Source organism: Formica exsecta, unplaced genomic scaffold (genome assembly GCF_003651465.1).
Source record: "Formica exsecta isolate Colony F162 unplaced genomic scaffold, ASM365146v1 scaffold365, whole genome shotgun sequence".
NCBI lineage: Eukaryota > Metazoa > Arthropoda > Insecta > Hymenoptera > Formicidae > Formica > Formica exsecta.
Window position 1 is genome coordinate 499,881 of NW_021850897.1, and position 6,647 is coordinate 506,527.

Consider the following 6,647-nt stretch of genomic DNA (forward strand, 5'->3'; position numbering starts at 1 on the left):
CAGCCGCGTTTATCTATCACGCGTACTTCCGCCACGAACCAGCTTGTCTCGCGTCTCTTCTCCTTTTCGCGCATCTCGCGGCAACAGGTTCCACAACACGGAGCACGCTGAAACGAAGTCGTGACGCCCAATGAAGGCTTTTCGGAAACGATTTCGTGGACATTTCTTTGTGAATTTTAGTGGTCGATGGATGAGAAGACGAAATAAGGGAAAATGATACAGCGAAAGCCGTTTATTGCAAATTCCTCTCTTGAGCAGCAATAAAATAGATTTTAAATTAAAATTCAGAATTGATATCAAATTTATAATTGCAGAATTAATATATTACTGCAAAAGATAGAAACGATAGATGAGAAGATCTATAAATAAAATGATTTTTTTTCGTTTAAAAAGCTGATGTAGAAAAATACATTTAAAAAGTAAAGTAATTTCGCGACGCTTTACTTTCAACAAAGAAAAAAAAGCTGATTGATAAGATATCGATGACGCATAGCGAATCAGTAATACCATGAGACGGGAATTACGCATTACGTTTTCGTTTAATCTGTGATATATCCAATCATATCTGTCATATATATTTTGGAATGAGAGCAATTTGAAATGAAAAGAAATTCGTTCTACATTCTTGCAATTTGAAATATAATCATAAATACTGAAAGAATTATTTATATTCTTTCAGTAGCATATTCTTCGCCATATAAAAGTGAAAATGCATCAACCTAGTAATTTGTAATTAAAAAAAAGTAATGAGTAATTGCTAACAAACTTATGTATAGCGCGTTGATCCATTGTTTATTATTTCGTCATATCATTATGATCATCCAAATTTTTTTTTAGATTTTTGTTCTCAATTTTCAATCTGTGTGTAACATCTACTTTGATAATTTCAGCAAAGTCAGATCACTTTTTTCTAAAACTATTTAAGATATAGTTCTGCCGAAAGCTTTTCTTTTAAAGCTTTATAAATAAACAATTATTCATTTATTATCTATTTAAAGTGCAAACTAGGAACTCAATTTTTATATAAATAAAACCTATAAAAATGATCAAAATTCTTTAGAATCCATAAAAGTGAAAGAGTTGAGGTTGAAAATAGAAGCGAAAAATTTCGATTCCGGAATTTACTGATCGCCTCGACACATGCATGGAAGATGATAAATATCACAACAGAAAATACTCCACGAGAAAAGACGCGCGCTTTGATCGCGAGGTCAAAATCGATATGCGTGTGGAGAGAAGCACGTAATCGCAAAACTAAAGATCTCATCGCGAATTCCCGAACGTCGCAATCGGAATGAATGAACGTGCGCGGGCACGAGACGACGGCCCGTTCGTGCGGGTAGAGAAGGAGATCGATCGTGGGCCGTTCAGGATTCTGGTTTTCGAGTGCGTCTATGCCGGGGCACACAATGAGCTTTCTCATGTCGCACGATGGATGCGCACCAGTATGCGGCCGATGCACACACTCGTGCATGCACCGTATGCACGCGGCGACCGCGTGCGCGCGCGCGCGCGCGCTCTTTCCGATAGGACAGATAGCATGTACGATCGTGCGTGTGTCGTATACGTATATACGAGTGCCTAGGAAAGCTCGGTGCCACAAAGGCAGTGCGCCATCGAGTATCGCAAACATTGATTTGAATCACAAAGACCGCCCGCGGTATCCCATTGTCGGACTCCGACTTATTGTACGCTTTCTCTCTCTCTCTCTCTCTCTTTTACTATTTCTCCTTTACCCTCAGCTTTCTACGTGTATCGCGCGATTCGCGCTCTACCTTTTTTCAACGGTAACGACCTATCAATCCACTTATTCCGCACGGTTTATGTGCCACTTGTGGCATTTTTCGGTCTAATACCGTTGTTGCGCGCGGTGCAAATAATGCGTGCCGATTTTTATGGATCACACGTCACCTGCGACGAAGCCTATTGTGAGCCTAATCTGTAGCTTATTATGTCATACGAATGAAGAAGTAATATAATAACGTACGTATGAAGAAGTTTACATCAGATCGCACAATGACCGTGTTACAAAAAAAAAAAAAAAATCGTATCTTAAAAAAAAAACAAAAGCAGGTACTTTGTACCTGTGTCGAAACTCGACTAATTAGATTAATGGCAATATGAGCATATTCGCGTGCATAATTGTTCTGAACCCTGCCAAAGCAGCTGGCCGGCGATAATATTTATTGCCTCGTGGTTGTTCGATGAAAGCATTTATTTTTCGCCCACTATCTAATACTGAATGATCCATAAATCATGAATAAAAAGTCATAAACATAAATCATAAGAAAAATACCGCTTGCTTTCGAAGAGCAAATCTTCCATTATATAACAATAGATATACTAGACAATGTGTAAATTTGTAAATATTTTAACTGAAAAGGGTCAGTATTTATGAACTTTAAAACATGTGAATTTACGGAATATCATTTATGGTTTTAAGTAAAATATACTATTTTTACGGTCATTATCAATTAAGATGAGATCTTGCTTCAAAAAGAGAAAAGACTTATTGTTTTTTTTTTTTCGTTATTGTTGTAAAATTGATATTTGCTGTTTATTAAGAAAAGAAGTAAATTGGTGTACAAATTTCAACATTCCGTAGATTTAACATCGCGATTTTATCTTGAAATAAACTTTTTTTTTCAATTCATCGAACTTGGAACGTCGTCAAAGTCCGTGTAACCAAAAAAAAAGGCCAAGAGAAGGGGAGAGAACACGATCGCGCGATACGTGAGCGAATTCGTAGGCGGCCGATTGTCAACAGGTGATAGCATTGGGCCAGCTCTTAGAGCTCGAGTAACGAGGAAAAGGGAGATTGTGTGTGCCACGATGAGAAAGGTTGGAGGAGGAAAAAAGAGAGGGGGAGAGAGCCGAGATCGAGCGAAAATCAGGGGGTGGTTGTGACGGGGAGAGAACAGTGGCACCGGAAGGGTAGCCAACAAAGTCTTTATCGTTTCGAGGACCGATTACAAAGCTCGATTGTAACCATTCTTCGGAATCCAAATAATCTCTCGCTCGTCCGAACCACAAACGAGCAGCCAGCCATTGGGATAGAAATTTACAGTCGTGAGTTTTTACGCAGCAGTGCCATTAGCCCATCGCAACGGGCCATTAGAAATCGCCTGGCTTTTTTTCAAGGGCAGAGAAAACCGATTGCCCGATATTAAAACTTTTACTACCGGTATTCTTGCGATCACGATAGTTGTCATTCATTTGTATTAAGTGTGTCATAAATTAAATATCGATGTGAAATTATTTACATTATTTTCCCGTTAGCAATTGTGTGCGTATAACGAAGAATATTTGAATATATATTTAATTTTTATAATATATTTAATATTTAATTTTCTCTCTAATAAAATATAAAAATAAATTTATCGCGATTATATTGCATCGCAAAGATAAGCTAATCGATTTCGATTATATATCCCTACTCGTATTATGTCTACTGTATTCAATTAGTCATGTTTCGCATAAAGATATAAAACATGCCGATGTCATTTGCGACATCAAAATACAACCTTGTCCTTTGATCGACGAAGCAATAAAGTTAAAAAATATGATGCATTGTAAAATTTATTATTTTGACGCCGATGATGTTTATTGAATCCTGGATGTCACGTAGCAATAAACGCCATCGGCATACAGTTTTACGTAAAAGACCAAGGACGGGAAAATTTTTATTGTGTAAAAAATTTACTCTTTATTGCTCACTTTATTATAGGAAATGGTAAAGATGTTGAATTGTTTCGTAGATAAAAATAAATTGAAATTGGAAAAAACTGTGACGAATGTATGAGGTAGATACGTCGGGGAATTTGTTAAAGCTGGAAGATTGAGAAGCTTTACCGAAAAATTTGTGCCCGACTTATGTCAGATAATACCTTCGCTTTTGACGCTGCTCAAGATAAATCGAATACGTATATCCAGATATCTTGGATGTGTCGTATAGGCTTGTTCATAAGCATACTCGCGCGCACACGATTTGATCAAAGTAAAAATAAACCGTGTCACGGATTTTATATCAACGTCAATAATCGATTTCATTTCAAAATGCTAATAAGTTATTAAAGAAACCGCATAAATCTTATTTATCTTTATTTATTTATTTATTTTCGTAAAATCATATTAATTGGCAGATATAAAATTGTATATGCAATATTCTACTTTAATTAGTCCGTGCACACATTTGATATAAAAAACTTTTAAGAGAGTAGCTGAAATCAATACGCACGTACAAACATTCGGAAATTCCCTCAGGAGGGAGGGAAAATATTAATAAAAACAACGATCAATTACCCGCGCAAGTTTCGTGTTCGTCGCGTAAATTAATTCGTTCTTCCTCTCTCTCTTTCTCTCTCTCTCTCTCTCTCTCTCTTACGCTAGAGGCGGGATACATCGGGGAAATCGTCACATTTTTCATCGGGATTAATCGAGTCGACAAACGGGTTCGATCAATGAATAAATCGATCCGGGAGGATGCGATAAATCGGTTCCCGCACAGGCGGCCTCGGCTGCGGCTACCGATTCCACGGCTGCGATTTGCATACGCAGGAACGTGTCGCGGTAGCAACGACACCCCAGACCCACCGCCGATTATTATGAAAATGTTTCGAAAACGTGTCGCATCGTAGGCAACACTCTACCGTGCTCGCCAATGATGCGCGGCTCTCGGTCGCTTGGTACGCTACAACTACGTAACGAGAGAAGGGAGAGAGGGCCCCCTCGGACGGGCCCCGAGGGGCTACCACACGAGACATGAAAATTGGCATAAATGAGATTGATACGACTTTAAGTTACTCCATGTGAGAGGCTCGTCGCCCGTCGAGATTTCTGGTCTTGCCACTCGTCACGCCACTTTGCGCGCGCTCGCCTCCTCGTAAAGAAAAGCGCTCCGAACGACCCGAGGCGTCCGACCAGATACGCCCCTGCCGTTGACCAGCGTGTCGTTCATTTCAATAACGATCTGCAAGAACCCGTTCTGCGGAAAGTGACGTTGAGAGAGAAAGAGAGAGGGGAATCTCAGCCGGGTAGTCCTACAAGACTGTATTAGCGTCGACCTATTTTAGGTAGCTCCGGCTTTCGATTCCGATGAATCGAGTGCACTTTTCTCTTTATTCACTCAAGGCGTTGATAGTGAATATACTTTGTGACAGGTGGCATTTATATGGTCTTACATGTGTATCTTATCGAATGCAGTATCACTGCGGGAATTTAAAAAAATGTAATATACGTCGATCGTTAATCTGAAAGACTACGATTTATTCTCGTCACATTAACTCTCCTTGAATTATTTTTATGAGATATGTCGTAAAAAGCTATTTTATAAACCTTGATGTCAGAGAATTTGAGTTTTAAGTAGAAGCATTTTTCTAAAATGCATCGTTGATATTTTCAGATACGTTAATCGGAATAATTCTTTGCTAGTATTTTTAACAAATTCGGACATTAATAAATAACAAAGCTCTCGTGCAGTAACAGATTAGTTTAAATAATCTCTATATGTACTTGTATATAATTAGAAAATAAATTAATTTCAAATTTTGCGGTGCTAAAAAAAAAAATTAGCTAACGCTGTCATTCTTGACACAAATTTTTAACGATTTTAATCGATCGCGAAGATGCTCCCACGGATTGCGAAAAAACGTAGCGGCCCGTGTACGAGGGTGACCGCGCGAAATCTGGGAGCGACGGTGTGTAGAACAAGTAATAAAATAATTTTAACGACCGGCTTGAATTATATGTGCGCGTGGTACAAATAATAATATCTGCCCGGCACGCATCCCCGCAATAAATATCGGACGGGTCCCCCCCGCTGACGATCCGGGAACCCTCGAGCGTACCCTCTTCACGGGCGCACCTCGGCTATGTGGAGCATAGGAAGGCCCCCGGTCGTATCGAGAAGGGGACCTTGCGAAAAAAGGGGCCTGACCTCGTCGCAGTGATTCTCCGTTCTCGTCGTCGGCGTCGCGTCTCGTCGCGCGAGAGACACGATAACGTGGGAATGTCGACGAGTCCTTTCGACATTTCAACAAGACGCGCGCGATCGAGGGCATTATTCCCAGAGCGATAATTTACCGTTCGATCGCTTTGATGAATTTCGACGGCTGAGAAAGATCATCCTCCAGCGTTTCTCTCTCCGTAGTACGGGATACGGTATACAAACGATAATAAAATGAAGATTCTCATTTATCTGGCGCGTAATCATCGTTAAAAGAAGACGCTGACGCGTTCATCGAAAGTGCAAATTCGCCCCGAGTAGAAAAGATACAATGCAAATCTCAACATTCTCAAACCGGGATCGAGTACGCGCGTGCGCGCGCACGCACATTGAAATTCCGCGCGCGTTGGATGACATTCGCAAACGCGGAACGAATCTCCTCGAGGTTTCTTCAATGCACTGGGAGGACCGTGTCGCGCGAACGTCGTGTTTTGCCGGCAGGTGACGGACGTAGCATGAATTAAGTGTCATAAGATGGTAGGGGGAGAGAGGGGGGAAAGGTGCCATTGTCATTTTCCGCCGCGTACCGAATTTCGACGCGGATTCCGTACGTGTCGTCTCATCGATGAATCGATCGTCGCAATAATACCGGACGTTTTCAAACTATTGTGACACACTCTGGCCCTCCGTAAAAATACAACGT